A 14114-nucleotide genomic window follows, 5' to 3' on the forward strand; every position below is an offset into this window, starting at 1 on the left:
TTCCTGTTCTGTGTTTTGTACTGCTTTACACACACACACACATACACACAGAGAAAGAGAGAGAGAGACAGAGAGAGAGACATACAAAGAAAAAGAGAGACAGAGAGACAGAGGAGCAGAGGCAGAGAGAGACAAGACGGGATATTCCTATCACGGGAGGGGGAGTCTGGGGAGAGTCCAGAGCTTCCGAGACATTCCCTGTTGTCATTAGACTCCCACTCCCTAACTCCTAGGTCTCTGTTATTCTCAGCAACAGCTTTGATCTTAAGACCAGCATCCCAGACAGCAGACAGGAGGAACAGGATAACTGACTTCCAGTGAAGGGCTTTCTTGTGTTTATAGCCTGGTGGCCAGCACTTAGTTTTATTTCCAAGATACAACTGGAGATATCTGTAGGCCACGTAGAAGAACAGTCTCTGCAGCAGACAGCTACTCTCTATTTCTCATTAGGGCTAAGGAGGAAAGCTGGCTCAGTTCAGTAGAGTGAATGGGAGCCCTGAAGCCAAGACTCACCTGAGGACAAGGAGGTAGGGGTACGGCCTTAGGAAAAAAGCATCAGTTAAAGCTTGATTTGCTCTGGTCCCAGCCTTCTCCACAGCTCTGACTTTCCATTGTCCCTCGTAGATTTTCTCCCTCTCCATCCTCTGTCCTAATATTTTCCAAGCCCAGGTCACATCTCTACACCTTTGCAGCTTTCTGAGCATGGCTGAACCAAGCATCCATGTGAACTTGGACACTGAGAAGGGTCTTGCTGACCATCTTTCCATGGTTTTAATTGGTTCAAAGAGATTTCAAATTAAGAAAATCAGTTCTAATGGCTTTTTCCCCCTTCACTGCTCAGCTTCCTTTACCAATCTAACTTCTCATATTACGTTCCCATATTCCTTAATTTAGGACTATATGATACTCAGCTCTGTCCTTTCTGATGAAGCATAGTGTTTAAGGATTCGGTGAGTATAAGTTGCTGGAATGAAAGCACCAAGTTCTTGTCTCTATCACCAACTTCTGTCCTTTTCTATTTAATCAGCAAAAAGTGTATCTTAGGATAAGAACACTGAATACTAAGATATATTTTTGTTTAGTTATTTAGTTTTGATTTCCATAAATCTAAAAAAATAACCTTGAGTCATCAAAGATTACATCCCTAAAAGTTATTGCATGTGGCTTGAAATCACACCTTTGACCAGTGGTTCTCAAAACTTGTGTGTCACAACCCCCTTGGGGGTCGTATATTGGAAATCCTGCGTATCAGATATTTACATTACAGTGTGTAACAGCATGAAAAATACTGCTATGGAGTAGCAGCAAAATAATTTTATGGCTTGGGGGTCACCACAATATGAGGAACTGTACGAAAGGGTCACAGTGTAGGAAGGCAGAGAACCCCTGGCTTAGAATAAATCAAGTACATAGAGAATTAGGGAGTTAGGCACAACAGATAAGATGGACTAGAAACATTCAAAGAGAATGTTTCTTCATTTGTTCACAATGTAATGTAGACCAGACGTCTACTTTCCATAAAGCACAGTGCCACATACAAGGAAGGGTGAGCCCAGAATTGCTAAGATGCAACTTTTAAGACGTTTTTAACCTTGTCAGTAAGAAATGGATCATAAATGTTGGTCTGTAGTCTTTATATCACATGAAACAGCCGAGAGAATCTCCACTAGCAGACGTTTGCTTTTGGTTGTGCAAGCCTCACTAGGAGCCCAAGAGAAGCTCACAGCAGCCTTTGAACTTGCCCCCAGGATTACTGTTCAATCCAGTCTGTGAATTTGGGCAAAAGATATAGTTCTCATCTGTAGGAAAGAATAGCAACTCTGACATCATATTCGTTGCATGCCTTGTAAGTCCATACGAGTCATTATAGATTTTGTTACACATAAGAGGCCATAATGTAACTAATAACTTAAGTAGGCTATAAACTACAGCTTGATAAAATTATAAAAGAACACATTCCTTTATATCTGTGGAATTACTGCAGATCACTCACTCAAGTGGGTCACCTGGCTTCACTTCCAGAAAGTTCTTGGAACTTCTTGAGTTGTCAGGCTGAGGCTTGAAGGAGGAGAAACCCCTGGATTCCTGAGCTGCACTAACCTCAGGGGATCCAGGTGCTCGGGCGTTCTCGTTGCTGCTTGCCTGTGGAGGTTGCTTGGCTTAATGTTATCTCACCAGGGAGGAGGGGTACACAGTGCAGGACGATGAGATGGAAGATGTTTGGAGAAGAGAATGAGAAGCCATACAGCCATACAGCTATACAGCCATACAGCCATACAGCCATACAGCCATACAGTCATACAGCCATACAGCCATACAGCCATACAGCCATACAGCCATACAGCCATACAGCCATACAGCCATACAGCTATACAGTCATACAGCTATACAGCCATACAGCCACACAGCTATACAGCCATACAGCCATACAGTCATACAGCTATACAGCCACACAGCCACACAGCCACACAGCCACACAGCCACACAGCCACACAGCCACACAGCCACACAGCCACACAGCCACACAGCCACACAGCCACACAGCCATACAGCCATACAGCTATAGAGCTCCCTTTGTTGTGAGGTCAGTCCCTTCTGTCTTCCCTTGGTCATATGGGAAAGCCGGAGACTGAGAGGACGCCACCCTTTTCCTTCTGTCTTTCCAAGTTGGTTTCTACTCTTGGCTCTGAGAATCCTAAAGTTGCCAGAGTTAGAGGGAAGCAAGAACAGGTTCTGAAAGTGAATGCCGGTGGAGCTCTTCAGTACGAGCCTGAGCTGCTGTACTGTCCTGGCACCCGACATCCTTCAATTCTCCACATTCATTAGGACCACACCTTAGCAAGGCCATTCGTTTTGATGTGTTTCTCTGTCCAAAGGCTTAATCTGAGTCATGGGTCCAGATTAACACTCCCACCAAAAAACAACCCCAAACCACCGAAGTTCAATTTGAGAGGCATTACTAGTCGATGCTGTAGAAAGTGACAGCTACTGAAGTACAGCAACCTTGAGATACTAAAGATAGAACATCGCCTTGATACTGAAGCACTGGGGAGATATTCCAAAGGGAGACACTGATGTGAGATGTTTGGTTTCCAACCAGGGGACAAGGAACTTAGGTGCATATATTACATACCAGATTTTTCAGTATCCCTCAGTCCCTACCTGGCATACCCTACCCTCAACCTGAATTTTCCAGCCCCAGGTCTGTGGCTGCCCTTACCCCAGAGGCTCCTCCCTATACAATCCAGAAACTTTGAACTTTGTTCCCTCTCTCTCTCTCTCTCTATATATATATATATACACACACACACACACACACACACACACACACACACACACACACACATATATATATATCCTCCTTTTCTTCTCTCTCTACATACAGGCCCTTTCTCTCTCCTTTCCCTCTCTCATGGAGACTTCTCTGGCCTTGGTCCATGGGGCCAGTGAACTCAACCACCCAAGAGCAGCTTCCCAATAAACCTGCCTTTACTATAATCTGATCTGCCTTACAATGGCTCATTTCACCAAATTCGGAGAACTAAGCTATCACACACCCCACCCCACCACAGCTTTTAGACCATTGGAACAATGGACCTCCAATAATTAACATTTCCTCAGGAATTCAGTGCTGGGGGAAAGAAAAGACTGAAGAAGCCCCAGCTCTACTTAGAGAAGAAACTTGCTTTTCTCACAGCCCTGAGAACCTGTGCACAGTTAAGTTAACATGTGCATATTGTCTTAGTTCCGGTTGCCATTGCTGTAATGAAACCCCACCAACACAAAGCAAGTTGGGGAGGGCAGGGTATATTTGGCTTACACTTCTCTATCACTGGTCATCATCAAAGGAAGCCAGGACAGAAACTCAAACAGGCAGGACCTGGAAGCAGGAGCTGATGCAGAGAGCATGGAGGGGTGGACTAGCTCCCCCTGGCTTGTGCAGCCTGCTTTCTTATAGAACCTGGGACTACTGGCCCAGGCATGGCACTAATTAAGCCTTACAGGCTCACCTACAACCCAATCTTACAGAAGCATACTTAATATTGAGGTCCCCTCTGCTCAGATGACTCCAGCTCGAGTCAAGGTGACATAAAACTATCCACACACATATATTCCTTGGCTTTTTATTTTCTATCTCTATAAAATCATGACACTGCTGTAGGAAAGGCAGAAAAAAAATTAGGAATCTTTCTCTCCCCAGGTTTGACCAAGCTGTAGATAGCCCTATCTTTCTTTTGTCAATTTCCATCCTGTCTTCTTTCAAAGTATAGAGAAGCTTTGTAGGCAGTTTGTGAATCTAAGTGCCCCGTGATGCAGAGGCTACAGGAGGCGAGAAAGGGGTCAGGTAGGAGGCTGGAAGCTAACAGCTGGGACTGTACCCCCTCTTTTCCAACAAGGAGCAACAGCCTTAGAAATGGCCCACCTCTTGTTTGTAAATTGTACACTCACACGATTCTGGTATTATCAGGCCATACTACGCTGGTCAGAAATAACGGGGTCCAGTGTGGTGGGGAACATGGGGAATTGGTGAAAGGACTTACTCTTTAAAATAGAAGAAAGGTTTATTCAGTACATTGCTAAGAGTGGGGTGAGCATGGAGGTCACAGAAGAACGTCTGGTCTGTGTTTGGTCATGGGTGGCTGGTGGGAAGAAAGAAGGCTCTCCATTTAGAAGGTGTCTGCCACTCCTTGGTTAAGATGAGCCACTTTTCATGACATTCCTTACACACCATTTTCCGCTATGAAAATGAGGACAATGTTATAGGACTGTAGGTCACAGCTAATTTTGTTTGGCGGTGTCATTCTTCTGTGGGTAAAGGCGCTGTGCATTTTCCCATTTGGGTTTTACTTTCTGGACCAGGCTTGTACTGGGGAATCCAGTCCCTTTCTGCTTTACAATCAGGATCTTTTCTCCACACTTGGGACTCAAGCCTTCAATGAGAGCTATGCTAGGGAGATGAAGGGTCAGGGAGAAGGGAGAGAGGACAGGAGGACCTGTAGGTTGGAGGAAGGCCATTCTAGTTGCCTACTGTAATGAGCACTGTACACTTGAGAGAGCAGAAATGAATATTGGAGTGGGTATCATCATGGGACTGGTAGAAAGAAAATGCCTGGACAGTGCGTTTCTGGGCTTAGCAACTGTTATCAAAGGATGGAGGCAAGGATGGGTAACTTAAAGAAGCAAGCTCAAGTACCATTTCCATGTGGCCGACGCTGTGCTTCTTCTGAGGAGTATCCTGCTCACATGTATTCCTTCTTTCCCTTTAAGGGGAAGTCCACCAGAAGGAAACTTGCTAGGATGCCAAGGGCTTGAAATATTGATGCCCGTGTTCCAGGTACATATTTGGCATTGATTTCAAGTAGGAAAAGGTTAAAGATTAAAGCAGCAAATGAAGCAAGCTACATGAGAATATTTAATCAAACCTACGGAGAACAAGTTTTTTGGGGTTTTGCCAGAAAGATTATTATGCACTATGAATCCATATCGGCTCTTTAATTTGGCTGCAGTATCTTGTTCCCTTCAACTTTTCTGTAGATCCAGTGGCTAAGAGCTTCTCTGTCTTCTGCTGACAGTTGTCACAAAATGTGGTTGCCACTTGGCAATAAGAAATACTCATCTGCGATATGCCAATTAATCTCTCCTAAAAGGCTCTCTTCTTTTAGAGTGTTAGTTATTATCTTGAAATCTTGTTTCAGCCAATTGTATGCTGATATATATTACAATGATAAATCAATCCAGAGTATTTAGTGACATTCAAAGTCTTATAACAGCTAGTAAATTGAATTTCCTCAAATTTATATTAATAATAAACTATAGAAAAATTTAATGTAGATAAAAATATAAAATTCTAATTAAAGTACATATTTTGCTGCTTAGAATTGATATGCTAATTTATAAATGATTATCAAGCATACTAATATCAAATTCTATGTAAGATGGAATAGAAATGAGTTCAAAATGGGAAAAATAAAATAGAAAAAAGATAAAGTTTGTCTGTGAGCTTTTGAATAAATAATGTTGACATTTCTGTACATTGCGTTGGAGAAGTTACATGTTTTTCAATCATTTAAACTCATAGAATAATTATGCATCTTAATTTGAAAATGTGTAAGGAGAGTTACAGAGTTTTTCCAAAAGTTCTGGGAGGCCACAGAGCACAGCTGGTGCAGCACCCTGCCCTGGAAGGAGATAGAAGTTTGGAAAGGGAAGGGTGAGAGAGGAGGTGCACTGGGACCTGGGACTGGGGCAGTGCTGTGTCTACTCTGGTCCTACCTTGCTGTCAGGGCGACTCGACCGATTATGAAGCAGACTTCCCCCAAGTACAAACACTTCATTCTACTTTGAACTTGCTCAGGCTGATATTACCGTGGATTGAATGGGCATACCAACTCTGCCCTGTATCCTGCATTTTATCCTACAAGAGAGAGGACAGTGGGGAAAGGTGTTTAGTTAAAAAAAAAATCTTATTAGAGCAGAGATGATTGATGGAGAATCCGGAAAAAGGAGTCAAGCTGGCGTCTGCTCAACCCCAGGGCGAAAATCTTGGTAAAGCTGTCATTTGGATGGAAGCTGTAATTTTACAGGAGTGCATGCTGGAGAGTGAGGGATGCGTGGCCCATCCTAGAACCCTTTATTCTCCAGAGCCCTAGGAGACGCTGGGCGGAGTCTAGCTTTTTTTTTCCTCTACCAGGCTTACAGGAGGTGGGGAGGGTGGGGGGCCTCTTAGTCTCCATTGTGGAGGCTGTTCCCCTCTGTCTGACCTCAGCCACTCTTTGCTAGTGCTGCCTACTGGGCACAACTCCTCGTCCGCCTTTACTGCAGGTCCGCACAGTCTGGCCATTGGTACTGTGTTTTTGCCAGCAACTTTTTGGACAGAAGGTACACGGAGTTCTCTGGGCCAAATGACAAACGTCACCTTCAGATGTCAGCTTCCCAAGCTCCCCCAGAAGTTATTTTCCACCGTATACCGAGCTCTCACAAGGACAGACTGTACCTTTGGTGTTGACTTCAGCACTAAACTGGCAGAAACAAAGCAGGTGGGAGGAAGGCCTGAGGCCCCTGGAGACAGACTGCTGGCAACCAACAGAGCAAGCGAGAAGGGAGTTTGTAGGTAGCCTCACCCATGCAGCGGGTCACGGCTCTAAAGGCCACGATTATTACGATGTGGCAGTGTGGTGTGGTATCTAGAATTGAAAACAGCTGGGTCACTCTGCCCTTGACATAACAGAATCTTGAGTCCCCCGTGTGACGGGTGAGTGATACCAGGGCTTTCCATTGGCATCGTCAAAGGGAAGTGTGAAGTCAGCAAGGTCAAAGCTGTTTCCATTTGGATACTAAGTTGGATCTCTCTTAAGTGTATCCTGGCATTTCCAAGAAATTCCATGACATAGGGTAACTCCTTTGTCCAGGCGATGGCAGTTACTACAACAAAATGCCTGAGATGATGGAAGAAGAGGGAAGGTTTGTTTAAGCCCAGGCCTCTTTAGAGGGTCCAGTCCACCTGAAGTTGACTAAGCCTGTGACTTATTACGGCAGTCATTTGGTGACTTACCTCACAGCAACTAGGAAGTGACAATAGAGAACGAAATTGATGCACCCGGTGAGAGGATCCCACCCGAGCCTTGCCTCACAGGTTTCTGCTGCCTTCCATGAGAGCCAAGCTGGGACCCAGACTTTAGCACACACATCAGGGACAAGGGACTAAAATGCATATTTTACACACCAAAGCAGACCTGGCTTCCAAGTTCTTCCAGCATCCCTCAGTTCCTACCTGGCATAGCCTGCCCCCCATCCCTGAGCTTTCCAGCCCAGCAACTGGGCTGCCCTTCCCCCAGAGGCTTACATTTTGTGCTCTCTCTCCCTCCCTCTCTCCCTCTCCCCCTCCCCCTCCCCCTCCCCCTCCCTTTCCCCTTCCCCCTCTCTCCCTCTCTTGCTCCTGCTCTTTGGCTCTTGCTCTCTCTCCTCCTCCTCTTCTCTCTCAGCTCTCAGCGCTCTTGCCCCTTTCTCTCTTTCTCTCTCCCTCACCCCCACCCCCCTTTTCACATGGTGACTTCCCTGGCTTGAGTCCTTGGGGCCAACGAACTCACCCACCCCAGAGCAACTTCCCACTAAACCTGCCTTTAATATAATCTAATCTAGCTTGGATTGGCTCATTTCACCAACGGCAGAGAAAAAAACCTTTCAGTCTTTGAAGGGCATTCCAGAACTAAACTACAAGAAGATAATAAATAGAGTTTGTATTTGTGCGTGTGTGTTTAACCTGACTTTATTTTTCTACATAGTAAACATCAATATAATGTGCCTCTCTTACCTGTGGGGTCCAATGTTTTAAGAGAGTAGATACCTGAAGCCACATTTAGTACCAGGACCTACATCACAGCCCTCCCCTCCATACATGAACAGCATTGTTAGAAGTGAATTTGTAAGTTAGGCATTACAAAAGATTAGCAACAACAGTGAATAACTTTAACTCATTATGTGCTATAACAAAAAATGATTTAAGAATTACAAAGTTATTTCTTTGATCTTCCCATTAATATATTTTAGACAGTAGGTAACTAAAATTGTAGCAAACAAATCTATGGATATAGAGTTGGGTGGGGGTTGCTGTTAGAACCCAGTAGATAGGATGAGAGATATTTGGGGGTTTGAGGTAATTTTTAAGTGTGTAATAAAAAAACTCCATGACCAAAAAAAAAATCTTGTTTCAGAATAAGCTTCCTAAAAACAGTGCAGAATTGTTCAAGGTCTATAGAAACTCGAGTCAAGGCTCAAGGCAGATGCAGGCTAAGCTAAGTACCAGGTATAGCCATGAAAATCACCACAAAGTGTGCTTCACTCCATGCATGCAGAACAGAGGTCACCCATCCCATGCATCCCACGCATCCCTCCTGCATCACCCATCCCATATCTGCATCCCTTCTGAATATCTATCCTGAGGAGAAGGGCTTTGTAGTGTAAATTCACCGCTATAATGGTTCTAGATGTGGGTGCTAGGTTCCATGCTGATGTGTGTTAGCTTCCCTGGGTGGAGCCTGGAGCAGGGAGGGCACCCTTGGTCACGGGCAGCTGAAGATAAAGCAGCTGAGTGAGACAGATGGATCAGCAGCAGGACCACTTTGAACTTCAAAGCACCCATGTGGGGATAGTGAAGAGTTACTCTCCTGATCCTCATCTACTAATCTAAGACTATCTCCTTCTGGCCTTAGGGTGTTCCTGAGCCTCCAGACAAAGCAGCATACAGGAAGAAGTCTTACAATGATCTCCTGCATATGATGGTTCAAGCTGTCAGTTGGGGCGTAGGAACTTGCTGATTGGCCACACTTGCCTGGGAATGCAGCATTAGCAAGACAAACACTTATCCTTCTCTCCCAATATGGTCGGTCCAAATCCCTCCTTTTCAAATGCCAAGGGCTAGAGGGGCAATGTGATCTAGTTAAAGTCACCTAGCCAGTGGTAAACAGAAGCATCTACTATGTGCCCATTAACCTGGTGGGGAAGGATGGAGGCACATTAAAAATAGGTGGATCGGAATCCCAGCGAGCAAACATACAGTCTTGTTGAGATGAGAGATTAATGCCCAAGAATCAGTAAGAGTGCAACACATTTTCTCCTTTGCCTCCTGTATTTACAGATGATTCTGGTAGGCTCCTCCCAGGGACCTAGCAAAAGGGACCTAGCAACAGCTTTTGTCTTCATCCACTGCCATTACTACCTGTGCAGCCCTCCAGTTTTTAAGAGGACTGCCCCCTTCCCACCTCCCTCCCTCCCCTTTCCTTCTCCCTCTCTCTCTCCTCCCACCAGAGCCACCCCCTCTCTCCTGCTCTCTTCCAGGGTGGCCTCTCTTTCTGTCCTTCTCTGTCCCCACTTCTCTGCCTCTCCCTTTTCCAAGTCCTCACTCCCCTTCCCTCACAGTAAACTTCCCATTTATCAGACCTGTCTTCTGTCTTATCGCACACTGTGATTTTTGGGGCGAGGCAGGGAGGGGAGGGACACAGCTCCTTGGCATGGGCTTGCCAGGTACCCCAGGTTACCCCACCCCCTTACCCCTGCTGCCTCCAGGGTAGGTTTCCATCATTCAGTGGCTTTGTTTTTGCAGTCTAACCTCCTTTAATTCCTTATAATTTGGTTTATCAAAATTACACAGGTAAAACCAATGAGATTTAGCCTTGCCACAATATTAAATTCAAACTGGAATTTCTACCCCATGCCTGTGATTTTCAGACCATGGCAAAGCTGGAAAGCAGCAAGAATCAAAAAACCGTCTATATGTTTCTTGACATTCTTTCCAGCCAGAAATACAGGGTGCCAGCACACTGCTTGGAATCCAGCAGATGTTTGAGGATTTAAATAAGAAATAAATGAGAACGCAGACAGAAGTGGAAAATTGGAGGAGAGTTTGGGTCTTTGAGAAAGTTCAGCGGCAAAGGCAGTATAAATTCAGGCTGAGGGGGTTAAGGCCAAAGGAAGAATTATGTAGGTTGATGGGGATGAACAAATCCAAGAATAACAAACAACTTTATTGAGTGCTTACTGCGTGCTGAGCTCCAGTTAATGGTTTTCTATGAATTAACTAACTCCTGTAATCCCTGAGCCATCCCTGCATGACCAAGCAGAGGCATAGAGTAGTTAAATCGTTTATTGTTCTGACCTATGGCTAGCTGTACTACAGTTTTCAATGTAAACTTCAGTGTCACATTGGTACGTGTGGTTTCCTTCAACATCTGAAGTCTCTTCAGCAGCCAGCCATACACAGAAGGACCGGGTCCCTCAGTTCCCTTCTCCGACATGTTTGGTGAATCTATCATCACTTTGTTGATCTCTCTCTCTCTCTCTCTCTCTCTCTCTCTCTCTCTCTCTCTCTCTCTGTCTCTCTCTCTCTCTGGACTGGAGTAGCTTTTATAAGCAAGGTGCTTGCTGGCAAAAGTTGAAACAGCAAAATGAAACCAAATTTAGAGTGTTAAATTGAGGGGGACAGTTTTATACTTGTTTGCCAGTAAATGATTGGATTTTGATAGATTTTTGTTGACAACTTATTGTCATGGTTGATAGGTTATTTATCCACTGGTGACATGAGCCAATTCAAGTCAGATTAAATTATATTAAAGGCAGGTTTACTGGGAAGTTGCCTTTTGGGTGAGTTCATGGGTCCCAAGGATTGAGACCAGGGGAGTCTCCATAGGGAGAGGGAGGGGGAATAAAGAAAGAGCACAGGCATTCACAGAAAGAGAAAAGAGGAGAAGGGAAGGGGAGGGCAGGGGAGGGGAAAGAGGAGAGGAGGGGAGGGAAGGGGAGGGGAGGGGAGGGAAGGGGAGGGGAGGGGAGGGGAGGGGAGGGGAGGGGAGGGGAGGGGAGGGAAGGGAAGGGAAGGGAAGGGAAGGGAAGGGAAGGGAAGAGCCCAAAATGTCTGGATTATATAGGGAGGAGTCTCTGGGGAAAAGGCAGCCCAGCCCCTGAACTAGAAAGTTCAAAGCTGGGGGCAGAGTATGCCAGGTAGGGACTGAGGGATGCTAGAGAATCCAGAGTTGAGGTCTGCTTTGATATATAAAATATGCACCTCAGTCCCTTGTCCCAGGGTCCCTAAACCAAACAATGGTAATATATATATATATATATTAGTAGCATTGTTGGGGAACTGTTATAGCTCTGATTGACAGAGGTTTCCAATATCTCCTAACTGCTGTGGGCAGCCCCAGGTTCAAAGGAGTGGTAGGTGGGATTTATTCCCAGGCCACTAGTTCCCTGCTTAGTATACTGTACCACCTATGGAAGACAGCTGATGTGATGTGATACTGTCAACCTGATGATAGGCTCCAGAATCAGCTAGGAGACAAAACTCTGGGCCTGTCTATGAGGGAGTTTCTAGATCAGGTCAAATGAGGTCGGGAATCCCTCCCCCCAAATATGGGCAACCCCCTCCTATGTGCTGATTCATACACTGAATAGCAAAGGGGAAACAGCTTAATCACCATCTTTCACCTCTGCTTCCTGTGGGCACAGTGTGATCAACCTTGCTCACCTCTGCTTCCTGTGGACACAGTGTGACCAACCTTGCTCACCTCTGCTTCCTGTGGGCACAATGTGATCAATCACTCCACTTTAGCTCCTAAGTTTTCCCTTGCAGTGATGAACTACGTCACTTCAAACTGTGATCCAGAATAACCCTTTCCTTCCCAAAGTGACTTCTGTATGATGCTTCATCACAGCAATGATAAAGGTACTAATAAAATATTTATGAAGGAGTAGGGTGTTTGGCGGAGGGGATCCAGGATACAGAGATAGTGATATCAGTTCCTTAAGAGAAAGGTTCCTTCCAGTTGGGCAAGGGGAAGGAGGAAGTTAATGGGAGATAATAAATGTTCTAAAACAGAGAAGAAAGTGGAACTTCTAGCTCAGTAGTTCTCAACCTGTGCGGTGTGATCCCTTTGGGCTAGGGAGGGGTCCAAATTGGATGTCATGAAAAGCAGATATTTACATTACAATTCATAACAGTAGCAAAATTACAGTTACGGACTAGCAATGAAATAATGTGCTTGGGGGCCACTGCATCATGCGGAACTGTATAAAAGGGTTGCAATATTAAGAAGGTTGAGAACCACTGTCCTAGCTGATAAGTTTTACTTCACTGGAGAAGTAAGATCTGAAGATCTTGGATTGAAAGTCAAGGGCATGAGGTTTATAGTGGCTTAAACTCAGTGACAGTGAGAAGACAATGACAGTTCCATGTATGTTCCTATGTGAATCCAGGCTGCCTGGGACCAGATGTACGGAGCTTGTCAGCCGAGGTGCAGTGGAGGCTGAGTGAAAACCAGTTTTCTGGTACCTGCCAATTATGAAGGTTATCCAACTGGAGCTCTGCCTGTCTTTCTATCAAACAGTGAGAGAAGAGCAAAGAATAAGATGAAGGAACAGACCAAAGTGTGGGTGCTTTGATCCTTCTTAGAAGGAGAACAAAATACTCACAGGAGCAAATATGGAGATAAAGTGTAGAGCAAAGACTAAAAGGCCATCCAGAGACTGCCCCACCTGGGGATTCATCCCATATACAGTTACCAAACCCAGACACTATGGTGGATGCCAAGAAGTGCATGCTGAAAGGAGCCTGATATGACTGTCTCCTGAGAGACCCTGCCAGAGCCTTACAAATACAGAGGTGGATGTTTGCAGCCAACCATTGGACTGAGCGTGGAGTCCCTAATAAGAGGAGTTAGAGGAGAGACTGAAGGAGTTGAAGGGGTTTGCAACCCCGTAGAAAAAACAACAATATCAAACAATCAGACCCCCCAAGAACTGCCAGGGACTAAGCCATCAACAAAGGAGTACACATGGCTCCAGCTGCATAGGTAGCAGAGGATGGCCTTGTCATGCATCAATGGAAGGAGAGGTCTTTGGTCCTATGAAGGCTCAATAGATGCCCCAGTGTAGGGGAATTGAGGGAGGGGAGGTAGAAGTGGGTGGGTAGGTGGGTGGAGGAGCACCCTCATAGAAGAAGAAGGAAGGATGTGATAGGGTGTTTCCGGGAGGGAGGGAAACCAGGAAAGGGGATTACATTTGAACTCTAAATAAAGAAAATATAATAAAATAATAATAATAATAATAAAGAAATTCTAAGATTTAAAAAAAAAGATGAAGAAACAAGGAGACTGAGACAGGCACTCAGCAGAATTCCAGCAGTCTTCAAGTAGAAGTTGGGGGGACACTTTCCTGTCCCTACCTAAAGTGACTTGGAGAGTTCAGGTGGCTCATGGCAAAATCCTCAGATTTCCCAGGGGTTAAAGAGTAGCACAGTAAGTTCTGGGGGAGACAGACTCTTGCTTTTGTTTCTCTGCTGGAACTGATAAATAATTCAGGGCAATGCTATGTCAGCCAGCAGTGCCAGAGGAATTAGCTGGGAGCAGAAATACAGGCTCATCACCATTGGGTTGCCATGGGAGAAAGTTCTCAAAGAAGGGTCCTCTCTCCATGTTGAGCTTTCCTGGCACCGGGCTTACTTTCTCCCAGGGAGCCATGCTTCTTTTTTGGCAAGGGGATGAATGCCTCCTACAGACAGCCCTGAAAGAAGTGCAAAACTTGAGCGGAAACCAAGTGAAAGAGGACGCCAAGTGGTTCTCTTG

Source organism: Mus musculus, chromosome 15 (genome assembly GCF_000001635.26).
Source record: "Mus musculus strain C57BL/6J chromosome 15, GRCm38.p6 C57BL/6J".
NCBI classification, from domain to species: domain Eukaryota; kingdom Metazoa; phylum Chordata; class Mammalia; order Rodentia; family Muridae; genus Mus; species Mus musculus.